General features: G+C 41.3%; 1 long non-coding RNA gene across 1 annotated transcript in view; it reads right to left on the bottom strand.

The window, feature by feature from the left end:
- Positions 1-17,150, bottom strand: part of LOC122793420 — a 404,513-nt gene extending 387,363 nt beyond the window's left edge. The window contains exon 1 of the long non-coding RNA XR_006363479.1: positions 16,842-17,150. This is a non-coding gene — a long non-coding RNA (uncharacterized LOC122793420). The remainder of the gene's footprint in view (positions 1-16,841) is intronic.
- Between the last annotated feature and the right edge of the window lie 2,518 nt (positions 17,151-19,668).

Below are 19,668 nucleotides of genomic sequence, written 5' to 3'. Positions count from 1 at the left end.
CTCACACACTATTTCTGTTAGTACTCTGTAGAGAAATTTTGAAGTTTGCCTAATCGTTACCTTTTCTCCACCATCACACCTAACAATTGCCACCTACCCGAGGAAAAGTCTGCTTGGGATAGAAGAAATACTTATGCAAACACTTCCAAGCAAAAATCCTAAGTTTTCTAAACTTTGTCATCCTGCAGGATGGCTGCCCCAAAAAATCATAAACAGAAACTAAATGCCAAAAAAAGGCATTACTGTATGTTTTGAAAGGTTATCTAGCCCAGGGAACTACTACAATGACAATACACAACTAAGAGTTGACCCGGTTGTTTGGGATTTTGGAACTTATGTGGACAATGACTCAACATCTGACCAATATTGGTCTAGTTTTGTAAGAAAGCTCTTCTACATTGCTCAGCTTACAAACAAAAGGATTGTGTCCAGATTAAGGATGTCAGTGGTCACCCTTTATGCAGCTCTCATTAAGCCAGTCATTGAATATAAAATGTCTCTTTTGGCATGCACCTGTCCAGACACATGCAACAGAACGCACACAGAGACACCTTTCTAAAAGGATACAAGGCCTATACAACATGCCCTACATGGACCATATCAAAGGCTTGTCACTATACTCGGTATCCTACAGACTGCTAACAGGTGACCTGTGTCTCGCATATAATGCATCCTCCAGCCCAATAGTGATGGATTTACTGCATATCAGCAAGTCAAATGGCATCAGCCATTCTGTTGATGTTGAATTAGAGGTTTAAGGGACAGGTAGATTTCGTAGAGGATACTGCTGCCTCGGAAAAGGCTCCCTATCCATATAAAACAAAGTTCATACCTGTTCATCTTCAAAAACAACTTGGGTCTATGGATGGAAAACAGAAATTTATCCCAGCACAGGTCTCAACCTTTTAAGAGGTCAATGTGGAACACAGACCCTGACAATGTGTGACAAACAGCCAAAATGTGGAACACAGTATTTTCACACTGCGCGACAAATGTACCATTTCCCCAGTGTCAAGCTGAAATGGTTTTTCAAGCAAAATCCTTCGCTTAACAGTACCTTATCCTGGATATCCATATCACCATCTACAATAATTAAGATTTTCTGTTAAACACTTCAACACCAGATAGCAAACCTTCTCATGATTCAAGTCCTCAAACAATTCCACTTCCTGTCTACCCTGAAGTTCAGAATCTTCCAGGCTGCACACAGCAGATTTAGATCCCTCGTGAGTGTTACCTTCTTCTTTATACTCCACTCATTTATTCTGTTCTCCAGTCTCTCATCCCATTCTCTTTTTGTATCTGATTGGTGACACACTATCATTCCATGAGGTCTTCCCAGTTTCTTCAACCTTCACTGTCAAGGTATTTAACCTAGCTTCTAACACTACCTGTATCCTTGCACCATTCATTGTCTAGTGCACTTCCTTCCTTTCTGATTCTTGTCTGATGGCCTCCATTTGCAAACTTCTACATCACCTGGCTCTCCTTTCCTGACATTCTGAATAGTTTATATCCAGCACCATCATGTCCCACTCTCTCTTGTCATTGGCCCTTCTTTCCATGATACCAGCAATGTCCACAGCCCATCCTGCATTGTTTGCAGCTCCTCCATCTTCCTACCCAAACTCCTTTTGTTGCAGAGTAAGGGTACCCGGCCATAATCCATCTCACACTGTTACTTCCTAAACAGTCTACATTTCTTTCCACCTTCTGTTTACCGTGCATTCAGCTATCCTGCTCATCTGGTATCATTACTCTCCCTTCCCTTTCCACCTTATTTTAAAGGTGCAATCATTGAGAATTACCTTTCCAAATCCTGCACTAAGTAAATCTGTACCATCTGCGTAAAGATGGTGAATGTCCCTTCACAGGGATGGTCTCTCTGTCAGGTAATCCCCAATCCTCCTACTGTCCCTTGTTTACTGCTGTAGCCAACCATTATACTCTGTAATCCTGTTTCTCCTGTGCTCCAAGAGGGCTATCTCCAAACTCCTTTCTAACCCTCTCTGATACCCTGCTTGTATGATTATGTCTAGCAGTTGTAAATATCATAACAAGTGAATACTCTTTCCACCATCTAGGCATCTTACCAGGCCTTCTAGATGTATTCTGCTCTAGCATTGTGTTACATAACCAATTTTTATGCTATTATTTTGATGAATTTAAGTAACAAACCTAGTGAAGCATGAATTTCTTCACATAATGTGTAATGCTCCTGGATGTAAAGTGAAATTTTCTTCTCATCTGACCACCTGAGCACATTGTGGAAGCTGATAACAGCTTTCTTGGCTAATATCAAACATTGAATTAATTGTAATTTCATGAAGCCACATAGACTTAAAAATTGAGTCCATTCCCTGTAATGGTATTAGAAACTCAGAACACTTGGCGACATTAAAACCAAGAGATAACATATTTTCAGCATTTGCATTTCAATATCCATTTCAGTGCTTTGAGCAAATTCTTGCAGACATTCGTTTGAAATATAAATAAGGAACAATGAAAAATCACTTCCAAGTCATTATCTATCTATATATCTATAATCCTGTATAAATGAAACCATTTATTAATTCACTCTTCTTAATATCAAACACATGTAATGTAACTTTTTTGACACAGATGGATCCTATTATAAGATATGATTTATGTATCATTGCAAGTATTCATCTCTTCAGATTGAGAACTACCTTATCAACTTTGATCATTAACAATTGCGAACAATTTATTTCTTCCCTGAAAGAAAAAAAAATAAGACTGAATTTCTTTAAGTCATGGTGTTTGTCCAGACCACAACTGCAATAAAAAGCAAGGCAAGGGAGATCTAAAGTGTACCTTACACCATGTAGAAAACCATGGCTTCTGGAGGGCCAACTTCCAGCCTATCAGCTTAATTCTATTATCTCCATCAAAGTTGCTACAGTGTAGTCTTGGCTTTTTAGGGAGTATTGATTGGATTCAGGAAGAAAATGAAGAGCAAGAATAGTTTTTTCTTTCGCCAAAGTTTTTGTTCAGGTCATCTTTGGCTCAAAAGGTTTGAAAAAAGAAAAACTGCAACACAGAGCATCTACAGATTTGTTAATTTCCTTCCCATTTAATACAGTGCAATCTTAGCCAGTTAAGATGCAGGAAAAGCTAAGTAGTACAACAAAGCATGAGATAAGAAAAAAAAAAAGTAATCCGTATGGTGTGGTAAAGTCGGGATTGGAAAGCAGAGGGCTCATGCAGTCCTTTTCCCAGGGTTATATTACAAGAAGGCCAGAGTCAAAATATTCAGTATTGTCAGGGACCGCTCCATCCAAGTGCATCATACAGCTTAACAACATTTACTGCATGCCTTAAAACACTTTACAACTACATCATCTGGGTAAGGAAAAAATTGCAAGACACTTGTTTTTTTTGTTTGTTTTTAAATATATCAGATTTCTGGTCTACAACAATCCTTTTGATTGTATCTTTACTTACTACTGCATGTGATATACCTGGCTGCCTGATAAATAGGGTTAAACATGCCTATGCAGAAACACTCCCCAAGCTGCTTAACAAGTTTAGCTACTGGCTTTGTGCCTGACGAGTGTCCCACTGCAATGGTGATGCACCCCCATAAGGATCGCCTTAAAACAGACCTCAGTGACACATACATCAGTCTTACAAGCCTCATCTGTAAAACCATGGCGTGTATTATAACTAACATGATAAACCATGCTATGAAGACACTTGTTAGATGCGACCAACAGTTTGGCTTTGTTTCCAATGTAACCTTGTAAAATTTCTTTAAAAGGGTTACAGAGTCTATAGATTGTGGCCATGCAGTCCACATGGTATATCCTGATCTGGCTAAGGCCTTCAACATCATTCCTATACTGGTATCATACAAAAGCTAATTGCTAAAAAAAAGTGTGGCAATATGAATAGCAAACCTGACTCCAAGACAGAACACACACAGTGTACGTTACAAGTGCCTGATCAGAAAGTAGAAGTTCCCAGTGGCATCCCCCAGGGCTCAGAGCTTGGACCTCTCCTGCTTGGTATTTACTTCTCAAATCTCCAAGTAGAGAGTCAAGACCTCTGGCCAACAAAGTCTGTAGGTAACTGCAAACTGGAGGTGGTTGTTAATTCACCCCATAACACCCAAACTCTCCTGAATGAACTCTCCCTATTAAACTCTTGGAGTACTAAAAACACACAGTCTCCAAAGTAAATGCTAAAAACTGTAGTATCATCACATATGGTAAACAAGCACTCCCCTCATCATATGATATAGACCAGTGATGGCGAACCTAATAGTTCCCCCTCTTTTGACCATCACGTGACAATGGCGATCAAAAAATAACTTATTTAGCTTACCTAATTGACAAAGCAATATCATTGTGGTCTAAAGAAGTAATCACTCCCTTATACCTCAGCACTGATCAGTACAACTATTGAGTACAATGCTCCCATTTGGAGCGTACCTAAATCATACCAAATAATTAGCAAAAACCCAAATGTTCTTATCCAAACCCAAATGTTCTTATCCAAAAAGATCACAGGCCTAATGTCCCTGGGCTACCAAGACAGTGCCTTACAGACTTATGAGGGGAGATTTCTGAATTGCTTACTGCACCATTAGAGACCCCGGTTACCCAGGACACCCTGTTTCTCCACGAGTCCAATAATTTCGCCAGTACTAGAACCAGGGACCTAAATCTTCACCAACAGATAAATACAATGCACAGTGAAGGGACATGTTTATAAGGCAGCCTCTCCCAAACCTCTGGAATAAACTTCTCCCTACATGTTAAGCAGTGCAATTCACTATCTTACTTTAAACATAAACTAGATGACCAGAAGGGTATCCACAAATTTACTCTGGGCTTGACTGATGTGGCCCTCCCTGAGAAAGGAGGTGCTGCCTGAAGCAGGATACTGGCAGACAGTGAATGGTTACAAGACTCACTGACCTTGGAATATCTAGCTATGAATCTATACTGCTTCTACGCATAACTCCTGCAGCAAGTCAGGAAATCTCTGCCTACATCCATAAAGACCCTGAATAGCAAAGTGGTCATGAGAGAATGAATGATTTTTTTTAAATACAGCAACAGGATTACTACCTTATAAGCATGCCTAGCCACAGTGAAATGTACCGCTGGGGAAATTCTGCCAAAAACAGGCTATTAGAAGACCCAAAGCCCATCCTGATACTCAGTGGGTAAAAGGCAATGAACACGAAGGTCTGTGCCAACTTATAGAAAACCTCTCAAATGTATGAAGTATGCACATGAATGCAATGTCTCATTGTAGTTCTGGAAACTGCTGTCGTCACTACCCTTAATCCAGAGTTGAGGCTGAAAAGTGTCAATCAGCCCCACTTCTGTGGCAAAAAGCAATCATTCAATAAAAACAAACTGTGTAGAATTTTGCAGAATGTCCCCAATTTTGCCCAGTCTTTCTTCTCAGCTCTTCAGAATGCCCTAATTAATTGCCCCATATTTTGGTCTGTTCCTTATAAAAATGTGTGGTTTTCTGGCAAACCATTGAGGATTGTGCTCACTAAATAATAAGACATTTGAATTGCAGACTTCATAGCCTTCAGAAAATGCATACCAATACAAAGTGTTAGTCTAACAGCTTTCCAGATTTATAAGAGTAAGACAAAAAAAAAAAAAAAATCCCTTATTTTGTCCCTTTATCTCGCCCCGACCATTATTTTTGGTTTTGTCGGGAATTCCAAAGCAAAAGTTGAGAGGTATGCTGAGGTTTACAGTCAAGTCACTAATGCCAGAGATTAAAGTTTCATACTTACACTGCACAGAAAATGCATGCAAAGCAAAACCTGTTCTGCTAATTCATTTAAAAATGTAGTAATGTTTAAAAACTGTCCCTAGTTGAGCCTTCATTACCGTTATTTTTGGCATTATACAAAATCCTGAGGAAAAGAAGTTGATCTGTATGCCTCAGAAAACACTCCCGCACACATTTCCATGCTAACTATAATAATATCTGTAGTATCATGAACAAAAACAGAAAAACTACATTCAGCTATTTCCATATATAACCCAGACATACTGCTCCTAACAGGGACAAGGCTTAAACCCCATATCACTGTACCCCCACCCAGCTACAACATCCTAAGGGCAGACAGACCACTCAAGAGGTGGAGACAATGCCCTACTTTAAAAGTCTAACCTAAAGATCCAACTCTTACAAAAAAAGCCCACAAACGTCAAAAATGCTGAGACAATACTCACTACACTCCTCCTAAACCAGCCCAAAACTAAACTTACTCGCCATTTACATTCCACCAGGGGACAACATAAACACCCTAGAATCAATAGTTCACTGGGCTTCCCACTCCCTCCTCCATGAAACCACAGTGCTAGGGGATGTAAACACAGACTAGAACTCTATCCGCTCCCAAACACTCATCAACCTATACTGACTAATAGGTTCATAGGTTCATAGGTTCATACTAGGCTATCTGCCCAAGGGCATTTATAAGCCTAGCCCATAGTTATGTGGCTTTCGCCACCCCTTTAGTTTGAATAAAAACTATGCCTATCATTTTGCTGTGCCTCTGTCAAGCAGTGACGCTGAAGTAATCCCTGGGGTATATCTGCAATCTCCCATCCATTGGTCAAGATTCCTCTTGAACAAGACCAGAGAGGTGCTCTGCCTCACATGTACCGGGATTTTGTTCCACAGCATAGGGAGTCTCTGGGTGATGAATCTGTCCCTCCAGCACGTTCTATTTATAACCGTGTCAAGGTTTAAGTCTCCGCCCTTGTGGTTCTGAGGGATCTAGATTTTTGAGGTGAAGCATATTCATCAAATCTGGGTTTGACATGGCCTTATATGTCAGGCACAGGTCACCTCTGAGCAAGCGGTATGAGACTGAATAGAGCTGGAGTTCTTTCAGTCGGGCAGCATAAGACATATTTTGAGACCCTTTATCCTTTTGGTGAGGAACTTTTGGGGCCTTTCAAGCTGCAGCAGGTGTCTGGTCAGATACATTCGAACGGGCATTGTACTCAATCATAGGTCTAATAAGTGATGAGTACAGGGGACGATGACCTCCCTTGATCTAGATGTGAATCCCTTCATGATCAGGTGGGTGATATAGAAGGTTTTCCTAACTACTTTAGCAACATGAGTGTCAAGCGAAGGCTACTGTCAACCTGGGTCCCCAGATCTCTGATGACTTTTCTGTGCTCAGTGGATTGCCACCTATATGGTAGCTAGGGTAGCCTTGTTTTTCCCAAAGGGTATGACTATGCATTTTTGGCGTTTAACTTCAGGCCATGGCTCTGGCACCAGTTATCCATTTCTGTGAGGCCCTTCTGGAGGATATCTGTGTCAGATGTGTTTTCGACTATGGCCCAGTTTGCAGTCATCTGCAAACTTTGTCAGCCATAACCCTCCTGTGTTTGCTTGTACTTCAGAAAAGTAGATGCCGAACAAGAGTGGACCCAGGACTGAGCCCTGTGGGACACCACTTGTGACAGGCTTTGAGTCTGACATGGCTCCAGCAACTCTGACCCTGTGGGTTCTGTCACTTAGCCAGTTTGCAACCCATCTTGTGATGTATGGGTTTACATTCAAGCTGATGAGTTTTTCGATGATACCTGAGTGGGGTATTGTGTCAAGGCCTTTGCCAGGTCGAGGTAGGCTGTATGGACTGCCTTTCCTCATCAATGGCCTTGGTGACTGTCTCGAAAAGTCAACCAAGTTTAAGAGGCAGGATCTGCCTTTGACAAAGCCAAACTGAGTTGGATCCAAAGTCTGCAAGTTCCCTATGTCTTTATTTATGAGTTCCATTATGATCCTCTCCATGGCTTTGCAGATAAGGCTTGTCAAGCTAATGGGGCGGTAATTTCCAGGGTCTGTGGAGGCACCGCCCTTATGAAGTGGGACCACAGTCGCCGTCGCCACTCCTTGGGTGCGTATCCTGAGGTGAGGCTAAGATTAAACAGCTGTCCTAACTGTGGGTTTAATTCCTCATTGAGTTCATGAAGCACACAGCCGGGGACACCATCCGTCCCATGGATGCTGTGTTTTTGCCTTAGTGAGGGCAGTTCTCACCTGGGCGTTGGAGATGTTTGGGGGCTACAATCCTCTGGAATAGATATCTCTCCTTTTGGGGGAGGGGAGAAGTTTGCACTGAACCTGTCAGCCAGTATGTTGGCAATGTGTGTAGGTTCAGTAATTTTCACATCATTTTGAACTAATTCTGAGCATATCTGGGAGTTTCCTCCTAGGTTTCTAACATAGCTAAAGAAGGCCTTATGATTCTCTTTAGAGTCCTTGGCGATTTTTCTCTCAAAATTTGCCTTGGATGATTTTATGAGAGCTCTTAGTTTTTAACTTATAATGATCAAAGGTGTCTTACCTTTCAAGGATTTTGCTCTATCTTGTAGTAGCTTCCTCCTTTTGTTGTAGAGCTTGTTTATGGCTGGGGTCCACCAGACTGGACGCTTGCCTTTGGTACAGAGAGTCTTAGTTTTGTTTGGGATTGCCTGATCCATGCAGTCCTGTAGGTGCTGGTAGAAGGCATTTGTAAGTGATTCAGCGGTTTGAGTAATGTTTACCACTGGCTCGGGGGCCTTAAAGGAGACCACACTAGTTTTTAGAAGTGTGAAATCGGCTTTTGAGAAGTTTTTCACTGTGGTCTTTTTGTTTCAGATGGGGCGGGATGAGGACCTCCAGCGAGATTAGTTTATGATCTGATCTCACCAGTGAGGGTATACTTCCGGTGTTGAACATTTTGATCCCATGTTCGTGATGATGAGATCAAGTATGTTTTCTCCTCTTGTGGGGATGGTGACTAGTTGTTCCATGGCATTTGAGTTTATGAACTCCAGGAATCTTTGGGTTAGAGTGTTCGGCTTTGACTAGTGTTCCCAGTCTATATTAGGGTAGTAAAAGTCACCTAGTATGATGGTGTTTGGAGATACATTTATCCCTCCAATGTTTTCAGGAAGGCCATGTGAGGTTCCTGAGTTTGAGAGGGTGGCCTGTAACATGCTACAAATTGCAGAGCAGTCTTGCCTATGGTTAATTGCACCTGGATGGTCTCCGATGCATCATGCGTTGCCACCAACCTTGAGGTGTGGGTGTCCTTTATGAATATGGACACCCCTCCTTTCTTGGTGTTGTCCGGATTTTGGGGCGGAACGCATGATATGAGGTGAAACCTGTTAGTGCTGGGGTGCTCTCAGGAGCCTTGAACCAGGTTTCTGTCACAGCACAGACATCGATGTTCTCCATATTGAGAAGGGCCTCGAGTGCGTGCATCTTGAGATTGAGACTTCTGGCATTGAGCAGCATTACCCTTAGTTTTTTCCTTTTTGGTGTTCTAGGGTGGTAGGTTTAGAATTTGAGCCTTGCCTAAAAAGGCACTATGGGGGTGGCAAGAGCCTTTGCCAATATCCGGAAGCCCAGAGGTGACAGGTGCAAGCCGTCCCTTGCGAAGCAGCGTGGCTTGTCCAGCATGTCATCCCAGGCAGACAGACATTGGATCCCCTTTGAATGACACCAGAATTTAAGCCAATTATTAAAGCTGATCATCTTATCACTGTATTGTGGCATCATTCTAGGTGAAGGTAGGATACTGCTCAAGGTCAGGGTCATACCTGCCTGGGCTACATAATCAGAGAGCTCCTCGATGTCCGTTTTCATGTAGTCCAAGGAGGTACGTCTCAGGTCGTTGACACCAGCGTGGACAATGACTGAGTCGTACTTGTACCTGCTGTTGAGAGACCTGAGTGCTTGCGTTATGTGGCGGATTCTAGCGCCTGACAGGCAGCTTACTGTGACCTTCTCTTTACTCAGTCTGGTGAGCGGGACGTCAGTGTGTCTGACTATGGAATCACCAATGACAAGTGTGTCTGGCATTTTGTTTGGCCTTAAGGGCTGTGACTGTTTGACACTCTGACTGTGTGGTCTATGTGTTGCATGTGTTGGGTCGTGCCCTTCTCTCCTTTCCCAGATTTATACAGAGTATCCCCTCTATCACTATAAAACTGTACTAAAGATTATTCACTGCCTGTTAATCCTTTCAGGATTTAGTTATCATTTAGTCTATTATTATTATTATCTAGTTGGGTGGCCACGGTGGTGCAGCAGTTAGCCTTGCCACCTCACAGCAAGAGGTTCTCCGGTTCGATCCTTGGCTCGGGTGCCTTGTGTGCGGAGTCTGCATGTCCTCCCTGTGGTTGCGTGGGTTTCCTCCAGGTGCTCTGGTTTCCTCCCACATGTCAAAGTCATGCTGTAGATTGACTGGACACTAAAATTGGCCCTAAGTGTGAGTGTGTGCCTTATGTGGAAGGTTGGGTGCTGGGCTGCCAACTCGACACCGTAAAACTCCACTGCCAATCATGAGCGGACAAGGTGATCCGCTGTGGCGACCCCTAACCAAGAAAAGCCGAAAGAAAAAGAATTATTGTTATCTAGTTACTGTTTGGCAAATTTGTAGCTCTGTGCTTTACATCTTTTTCTCAATGCTTACTACTCAATTGTACCTAATTTGCTCTTGTATTTCTCCATGTTATTATCACCTCTACTGTATAACTACCTTGATTGTTATTGTTTACCATCTACCATGTTCATTCTGTAGAGCTTTTCTCCCCAGGCTTCTGCTGAAAATGTGTCCAGTCAGAATTTCCCGGTAAACAAATGTATGTAAATAAATAAATAAATAAATAAATAAATAAACAAACAAACAAACAAACTTTACCCAAATCATTCAAACACCCACACGCATAGAGAAAACCACCAAAAGGGAATCCACTTTAGACTGGATCCTCACTAAATCAGCCCAACACTGCCCACCAATGCAGCACATTACCCAATTCTCTCAATGACCACAACCCAACCTTTACTCCTTCGACACAAACTTAAATATTGCAACCCACCCTCCCTACTGCAAACCTGTTCTTGCAAAAACTTCCCTCAGATCTATTCACAGAAGCCTTATTAAAATCCTGCAACTGGACGTCCACCAAAACCCTCCCACTGGACAAGGCAGTAGAATACTTTAACTCCACATTCCTAAATATCCTAAACCAGCTAGTCCCAATCAAAACAATTAGAATGCGAAGTAATCCGGTCCCCTAGTTACAAAAAAAGCACAAAAATCCTACTAAAACAAAGGGACAAAGCATGGAAATCTTGGCAACAAGACAAAACACCCACAACTAGACAAGCCTTCCCAGAACTTAGAAACAAAGCAAAAAAAAAAAAAGTTATGACAAAATCACTTTATAATGCTACAAAGAAAATATAGTAACAGCCCACAGAAATTCTGAGCAACAGTGAACATCCTCCACCACCAAATATAGAAGGCACTAACCTTGACATAGCTTCCAACTTCAACGACTTCACCTCCTCCATACTGAAGCTCTTAAAATGACAAACCCAACCACCACCCCCACCAAGCCTAAAAGCCCAACTACCACACCTCCAACCCCCAAAGCCCAATCAAACACCACCCCTTTTTCACTCAAACCAGTACTTGTATATCGACCATCCAAAAACTCTTAGCAAAACTTACACCAACTACCCTAGCTGTAGACAATCTCCCAGCCGAATACCTCCAATTTGCATCCAAGGCCATCACTTATCCACTCTCAATACTAATAAACAGATCCATTAATGAACACTACATTTCCATCCTTATGGAAAACCTCCTACATCATCCGCCTCCACAGACCTCCAACTACTGCCCTATTGCAATCCTTTCACCCCTATCAAAGATTCTAAAAATATGTATCCACTACCAACTCCTCTCCAACTACCTACTCTCTAAAACTCAGCATGGATTTTGACCTGGCCATAGCACCACCACTGCCCCAATCAACTTCACCAATACTATAAACTCATATAGAAACTAAGGGAAACTTGTCACTGCCACCTTCTTAGACCTATCCAAAGCATTCCACACAGCTTCCCACAACAGACTCCTATCCTGTCACAACTTAACCTCAATAACCTTACCATACAATGTTTCAGTAGCTACCTAGATAACAGCTCGCAATCCGTTAAATGGCTCAACTCCCTATCCCCCCCCTCCCAGTCAAATGTGGTGTACCTCAGGTATCAATACTTGGCCCTCGCCTCTTCAATATCTTTACAAACCAAATCCACTTAGCTACCACAAAAGCGGATATAGTTCAACATGTGGATGACACCACCCTTATCTGTGTTGCACCCAACACCTATCTCCTACAAATCTTAGCCCAAGAATCCTTCTTAGAAATAGAAAACTGGCTAAACAATTCTCAGCTAATACTTAACCATAACAAAACACAACTAATACTATTCTACCCAATAAAAACAAATGAGACCTTCTCTATTCTCTCAGTCAAAAAAGCACTCACAACACCAGTTTCTGAGGCCAAACTACTAGGTCTCACAATTGACCACCAACTTAAGTACAACAAACACATATCCCAAACCATCTCCAAAGTCCACAAAAAGCTAGGATGCCTCTATCGTACCAACAAATTCTTAACCTCCAAATCCAGAACTGCCACAGCCAGAACTCATCTCTTTATCAACCCTACTCTACGCATGCCCAGTACTAACAAATCTAAATAAAACTGACCTGAACAAACTCTCAGCTTGCAACAACAAAATAGCTAGGATTGCAACTAATGCTAAAATCATGCTCTCATCACTGTCAATCCCATCATAAACTTCATTGGCTAGAATTCCCAAACTTGCTTCACTTCCACCAACTCAACTTAGCCCATCAAATACTATATCACCCTGATAAAAACCCCTGCCCTGACAGGCCTCGTAAACTTGTATAACACCAACAGGGAGTTGCGCAGTAACAAAGCCCTAATCAAAGTAATTCCACGTAAAAATAACTCGGGAGAATCTCCATTCCATTACACAGTTGTTAAAACATGGAACACCCTACCCCCAGCCTCAGGCTACCAAACCACACTACCACATTCAAAAAGCTCCTCAAATCACACCTTAATGTAAACCATATATGTAATTGTAATGACCCTTCCCGAACACACCTCATCCAGCCTATACTTCATGACTGACCCTGAAAAACCTTGTTCACTGATCTACCTAGGCAGATTTGTTGTTGTTGTGTCTTTTGGCTTTTCCCGGTTAGGGGGTCGCCACAGCGTTACTCTGGTTCGCTAATGATTGGTAGTTGATTTTTACGTGCAGAGTTACCAGCCCTGACGCACAACCTTCAATGAAGGTACACCCATTCACGCATGTCTCCACGCAGAAGACGCTCTAGCTGAGAATCGAACCGGACAGTGTTTTACTGTGAGGCGACAGCGCTACCGCAGCACCACCACCACGGGGACCTAGGCAGATTTGTACATAGTGTAAATAACTACTAGCTTATTACTTTTTATTTCTTTGAAGTCAACTGGATATACAAAATGTGCTGTAATCATATGCTTCTACAACCTTGCCTTTTGCTCAACTGTTAACCTTACGCAAAGATGTTTTCTTAACATTTGTTAATCAATGCTACCCTTACTCAAGGATGTACTCAAATATGTTTAAATCACTTTTAACTATTGTTAATCATTTTTTAAGCTATTGTTAATCACTTTCTAAACTACTAAACACTTTTTACTAAACTACTTTTGTAATATTGTGAAGCTTTTCTCCCCAGGACTCCGCTGAAAACGGGCACCTGTTGTCCAGTCGGACTATCCTGGTAAATTGTTAAACAAATAAAATAAATGACCACAAATTCAGATAGCCGGAAAAAGACATTTTATAACTAGTCTGTCTTTTACTGGCTATCTGAGCTTGCAGTTGCCAGGGAAATACCAATGCAACCATTTCCATTTAATTTGTATGTCAGCATCGTTTTAGGGCACATTGGGCAGCTTTTGAAAGTGGCCCCATCCTATGGTGCTGGGGTTATTTTACAGATTAGTACCTCGCAGGATGCGCAGTAGCAAATCCCGCCCCGACACGCCCCCGGCTGGGCTACGCAATATTGACATGAGTGTCATCCTCACAACACCATGTTTTACACAACTAATTATTGTAAACAAACACAACGTAAATTGTTCTCATAAATTCCCCACTGTAGACTGGTCAAGGAGTTGGTAAATATAAGTAGGGGGGTGCAGGGGGGGCATGCCCCCCTGCAAAAACATTTATAAAAGTGTTTTTTGTTGTGTTTTACGTAGTACCTGCGAGGGACTACTCTGTAAGATAACCAAACTGTAAAAAAAGGTGTACATCACGTTACTTAAAGAAAACCACTTTAAGAAGGAGTTCGTTTTAGTAACCTCAACAAGAGAAAACATTCAGTTTGGTTGGTTATCTTACAGAGTAGTCCCTCGCAGGTACTACGTAAAACACAACGAACTCCACTATAAATGTTTTGAGCAGGCCCCTGCACCCTACTTATATTTAACAAGTCGTTGAACAGTCTACAATGGGGAATTGAACTGGAATTCTCTTTCTTGCTTTTACTGCAAGAAAGCACTGCATATGTAACACATTTCACATTTGAAGTATCTGTCGATGCTGGCCTTGACAACTACACCTGTCAGTCAAAACTGACAATCATGCCAGACACGCCCAAAGCTGCGCAGTACCGCCCGCGAGGTACTAATCTGTAAAATAACCGGTGCTGGCACCTATGTCTTCATATCTTTTATCATTTGGAGCCCAATTGATCAGAGTGGAGAAGACATTAATCTGGTGATATAAAGAAAGGAAGACCGTACACACAGAATAATCAAAACAGAAAGCAGTTCTCACAGCTACCATAAGACAATGCAATAGAAAAACATCTCACAGCTACCATAAGACAATGCAATAGAAAAACAATTCACTTAAAACAACTATAAAATAGCTCTTCAACTCTTCTGTTGAATATATCAAGCAGTCTTATCCTCTCTCAAGTGAGAATTATTCATGTTTGAGGTTATGTATTAGTTTTTTCTGTTGCATCTGGTGATAATTTCAGAGTTACAATTACATACAACTTCCTCCTCTAACATCAATTATGAACTCCCAGAATCTAAATAACTGACCCTTTATTCCACTTCATCTATTACAGGTAAAGCTTCCCTACACCACTGAGTTCCAATTACAACTCATTCAATAGTATTTAAGTTAGTTATAAACCCATAGACTGACTCAACAGGTTTAAATGATTTACATTAGGCTATTCACATATTGGATTCTTTGTCTGGCTATATGTAAACGAGTTTGGTGTATACATAAAATGATTTACTCCAGTTCATAAACAACTGCAGTCTTTTAGCCTGGAACCTATTCAGGCACACACGTGTATGTGCGCGCGCGCACACACACACACACACACACACACACACACACACACACACACACACACAAGGTATGGCACCTGTCTGTGTTTTTAGATCTCCACCCCTATGATCATACAAGTAAAAACACAGCATGAGGAAACAGAAGCACCAGCAATCCACTTTTCTGTCTTTTCTAAGCCTACTAAATTCCCTCAACAAGAATGCAAGGAGTGCAACTTCAACAAGAAAAAATAAATAAATCAACAAGAAAAAAAAAATAAATCAACAGGAAAAAAATCGGGTCAGTGCAAAGCTTCCAATATGTTACAAATTAAAATACAAGGTTCGCCTGAATCAAGGGACAGTGACTGCAGATCAGGACTCCACTCAAGAGAATTTACTCAGAATTGGGTTACAAATCAGTTTGTTTTACCGCAGATATTAGTAAATGAAAATGAATGAAACAGTAGTACGACAAAGACACAGCTGCTGGGGAACAAAGAAAACTCTAATTATTTCATTGCAATTTCCTCCGGAGGTCAGCAGTAGAGCTACTAAAATACTGTGCAGATTTTAAAACACAATCTCATCTGCCTACCCTATACAATCCAAGCAACGTTTTAAAAGCAACCCCAACACCACGATATAGGAATTATCAGGCAACAGTTACAAACAGTAAGAATGAAAAAATGACATGCCTTTCAGCATGCTGAAACGGTGAACATAACTGCATTCCATAAAGTTATGCAAGTCAAAGCAGTCTAGTATTGGCTCCGATCTGTTTCCTTTAGTTAAAACTGTGCACATTTGGGTCGATTCCTTCCACTTTCCTACACAGTGACCGAACTTAACATACCTCTGAAACCAACTGATTTTACACAGTACCCGTGAACGTGCCTCATATTTTTTTGCCCATCCCCTGGTAAAGTATTTGATTTTCCAGTAAATCATTAATAATGCCAGGCATCAAAAGCTTGAGTAATACTTAAAAATTGTCCTTGATTTTCGGCCGCTGTGTCCCATTATTTTTTAATTTATCCAGAATTCTAGCCGGAAAAAAAAGGTGAGCGGTATTTGACAGATCAAGTCACTTAAGGAGGCGATGCTTACGGCTCATCAATGAAAAAGACACTTGTACCTAGGTTCACCCCTGAAAAAATATATACATACAAAATATATTTAGACGAACACAAAGTCAGTAAACATCATACCTCCCTCAAACCATTTTGCATACCCCCCCCCCCCCCAAAAAAAAAAACAAGTTGGCTTTAACTGAATAAATGTAGGAGGACTACCTTAACCTGGAGAACGATAGCGGAAGGTGAGGATACCCACAGTGAAAAACAGAGGCGCACGTTCACTCACACCTTACTCAGGACTAGTACCAAGACAGTGACATACAGGTAAAGCATATCCAAACAGGAGAAAGGAAATGACCACTGCAACCGCAGCCCATTCACATTAGCAGAACTCAACTACTTTACTGTTAATAATGACCTGTTCTTAACTGCACGGATTTAAGCAGCGCAGGTACCACTAAAACACAAACCTCAAATTACAATAATTCAATGACAGCTTACTTACTGCAGCAGATGCAGAATATTCCGACTTTTAATTTTTTCTCAAATACATGCATGCATTTACTGCTGTAGGAGACAGCACTGTTATAAAGGAGAACCAGCCAAATTATGCTCTATACTACTGCTGCCTTTCATCACGAAGAAATCCCCGAAATGCAAGTACACCTCTCAAAATTTTGGCTGGCAAGGGGTCAATTCTCATTAATCCATAAAAAAATCCGAAGTACACGTTTCAGCTTGTACTACAGTGCAAACACCTTTACTGGTCACGAAACAAATCGCCGCCGAATAAAACTATATCAAAGCCGGTAAAGTGCTTACCAATGTCACGTGATTGACTTGGTAGCGAGTTTTTTCCGTTCCTAATAAAATATCGCGAGAGTCAAGAAGTTATGTTGGTCGAGATTTGTTAAAAAAGGAATGTAGTACGTATTGCAGTTTAATGTTTTGGAAATTACAACCTGGTTTGCAATATTTTCTAAGAACGTTTGAATGATTTGTCATTTTAGATTTTATAAGGTCTTTGTATAGCGTTTTCATTTCACAGCAGTCGCAATACCAGCAATACCTACTCTGTAATAGTGAATGGGGTATAAAGTAGATATCACACCTCTCAAGTGTACCTTATTATGAGGAATGCACCTCATTTGGGGTCCTCAAAAGTTCCACATTGAAAGGGTCTGTCACACATCTGGTTTTAGGATTTTTTTAACTGATATTCATGGTAAAGGAAAATGAATTCTTTTAATGCAGTATAAGATCTTTTTATAAGTAAAAACAACATGTTTTAACCATCCTATGACCTACCTGGTTGAAGTTGTTAGTTAGCCATTAGTATGTGTTCCATATTTTGCCCGTTTATTCCAAATTATGAGGGCTAGTGTAGTGTTCCTCATTTTGGAGATGGGAGGTTGAGAGCTATGAGTAAATTAACCTTTTTTCTCTTCACTTGATTCCCTTGATGTAGGAATTGCAGCATACCTCTCAAATGCCCCTGAACTGGGTTCAGAAATTTTGCTCCGTTCCTCCTAATCCCTACGACAAATGGCCATTATGAGAGAAAAGTGACAGTTTAATAAATAAGGACAAACATTGAGTTGGATACTTTTACTTCAGAAAATTCAAGTTAACTTGCATTATTTTATATTGACAACTTTACGGGTTAATAGTACTAATCCTTTAAAATTGTCTCTAATTCGGAGATATACCTTTCGATGCAAGAAAGCTGGACAAAGCCAGAAAAAAGGGGGAACAAAGGCCAAAAATAGGGGCAGATTTTAAATATTGCTTTTATAAGCTTAGAAAGTTGTAAGGATGACATATTTTACATTATTATATATTTTGTGGAGGATATAAAGTCTGAAACTCAAATGTCTGTTATTGGTTAGTATTATTTAGTGACTTCAATCCTTAATGATTTGCCAGAAAAGCACATTTTATGAGGAGCAGACCAAAATAAGAGGCAAAATCTGGACGTTCTGCGAAAATCTGGACAGCTGATTGGTATGTTTGGGGCATTTGTCTCTTATTATTAACATATTTGTCCCTGATTCTGGAGGTAAAATCCTGAAAGCTATGACTGTTTAATTGTGGGTAATGTGGTTCATAGGCTCATACTAGGCTATCTGCCCTGGGGCAATTATAAGCCTAGCCCGATTTTGTTTGGCTTATGCCACCCCTTGATTTGAGTATGCTGTGCCCTTTTTAAGGTTTAGTTTGCTGTGCCTCTGTCTAATAGTGACATGGAAGTAATCCCCGGGACAAACCTACGATCCCCCATCCACTCATCAAGATTCTTCTTGAAGAGATTCAGTGAGGTGCTCTGCCTAACATGAATTGGAATTCTGTTCCAGAACGAAGGGAGCCTCTGGGTTATGAATCTGTCCCTCCAGCAAGTTCTATTTATTTCAGTGCTGAGGTTCAAGTCCCTCAAGCGTGTGGCTCTAAGGGATTTAGATTTACTGAGGTGGAGCATGTCCATTAATTCTGGATTGGACATAGCTTTATATGTCAGGCATAGATCACCTCGAAGTAGGCGGTATGCAACTGAGTAGAGCTGGAGTTTTTTTAACCGAGCAGCATATGGCATTTGTTTGAGTCCCTTGATCCTCTTGGTGAGGTACTTTTGTGGTCTTTCTGATTGCTGCAGGTGTCGGGTAAGGTACATCCCAAAACGGGCATTGTATTCTATGATAGGCCTGATGAGGGATGAATAAAGGGGCACAATTACCTCTCTTGATCTAGATGTGAATCCTTTCATGATGAGGTGGGCTATGTAAAAGGTCTTTCTAACCACTTTGGCAATGTGGTTGTCAAAGGAGAGATTGCTATCAACTTGGGTCCCCAGATCCCCAATTACTTTCTCTGTACTTAATGGGTTACCACCTATGTGGTAATTTGTGGGCACATTGTTTTTGCCAAAGGGTATGACTATACACTTTTTGGCATTTAGCTTTAGACCATGGCTCTGGCACCAGTTATCCGTCTCTGTGAGACCTTTTTGAAGGATGTTTGTGTCAGCTGGAGAGTTGATTATGGCGCCTAGTTTGCAGTCATCTGCGAACTTGGTGAGCCATAGTCCTCCCACGTTGGCCTGTACCTCGGAAAAGTATATACCGAACAAGAGTGGTCCCAGGACAGACCCAAGTCTGACATGGCTCCAGCAACTCTCACTCTGTGGGTTCTGTCTTTGAGCCAGTTTGCGACCCATCTTGTGACATAGGGGTTTATATTTAAGCTGGATAGCTTATCTATGATGCCCGAGTGGGGTATTGTGTCAAATGCCTTTGCTAGTTCCAGATAGGCTGTGTGAACTACCTTCCCTTCATCTA

Source organism: Protopterus annectens, chromosome 2.part0 (genome assembly GCF_019279795.1).
Source record: "Protopterus annectens isolate FY-2018-M chromosome 2.part0, PAN1.0, whole genome shotgun sequence".
Classification (NCBI taxonomy): Eukaryota; Metazoa; Chordata; order Ceratodontiformes; family Protopteridae; genus Protopterus; species Protopterus annectens.
Note: the sequence above shows the minus strand (reverse complement) of the source record. Positions and strands in the feature narration are given on the sequence as shown.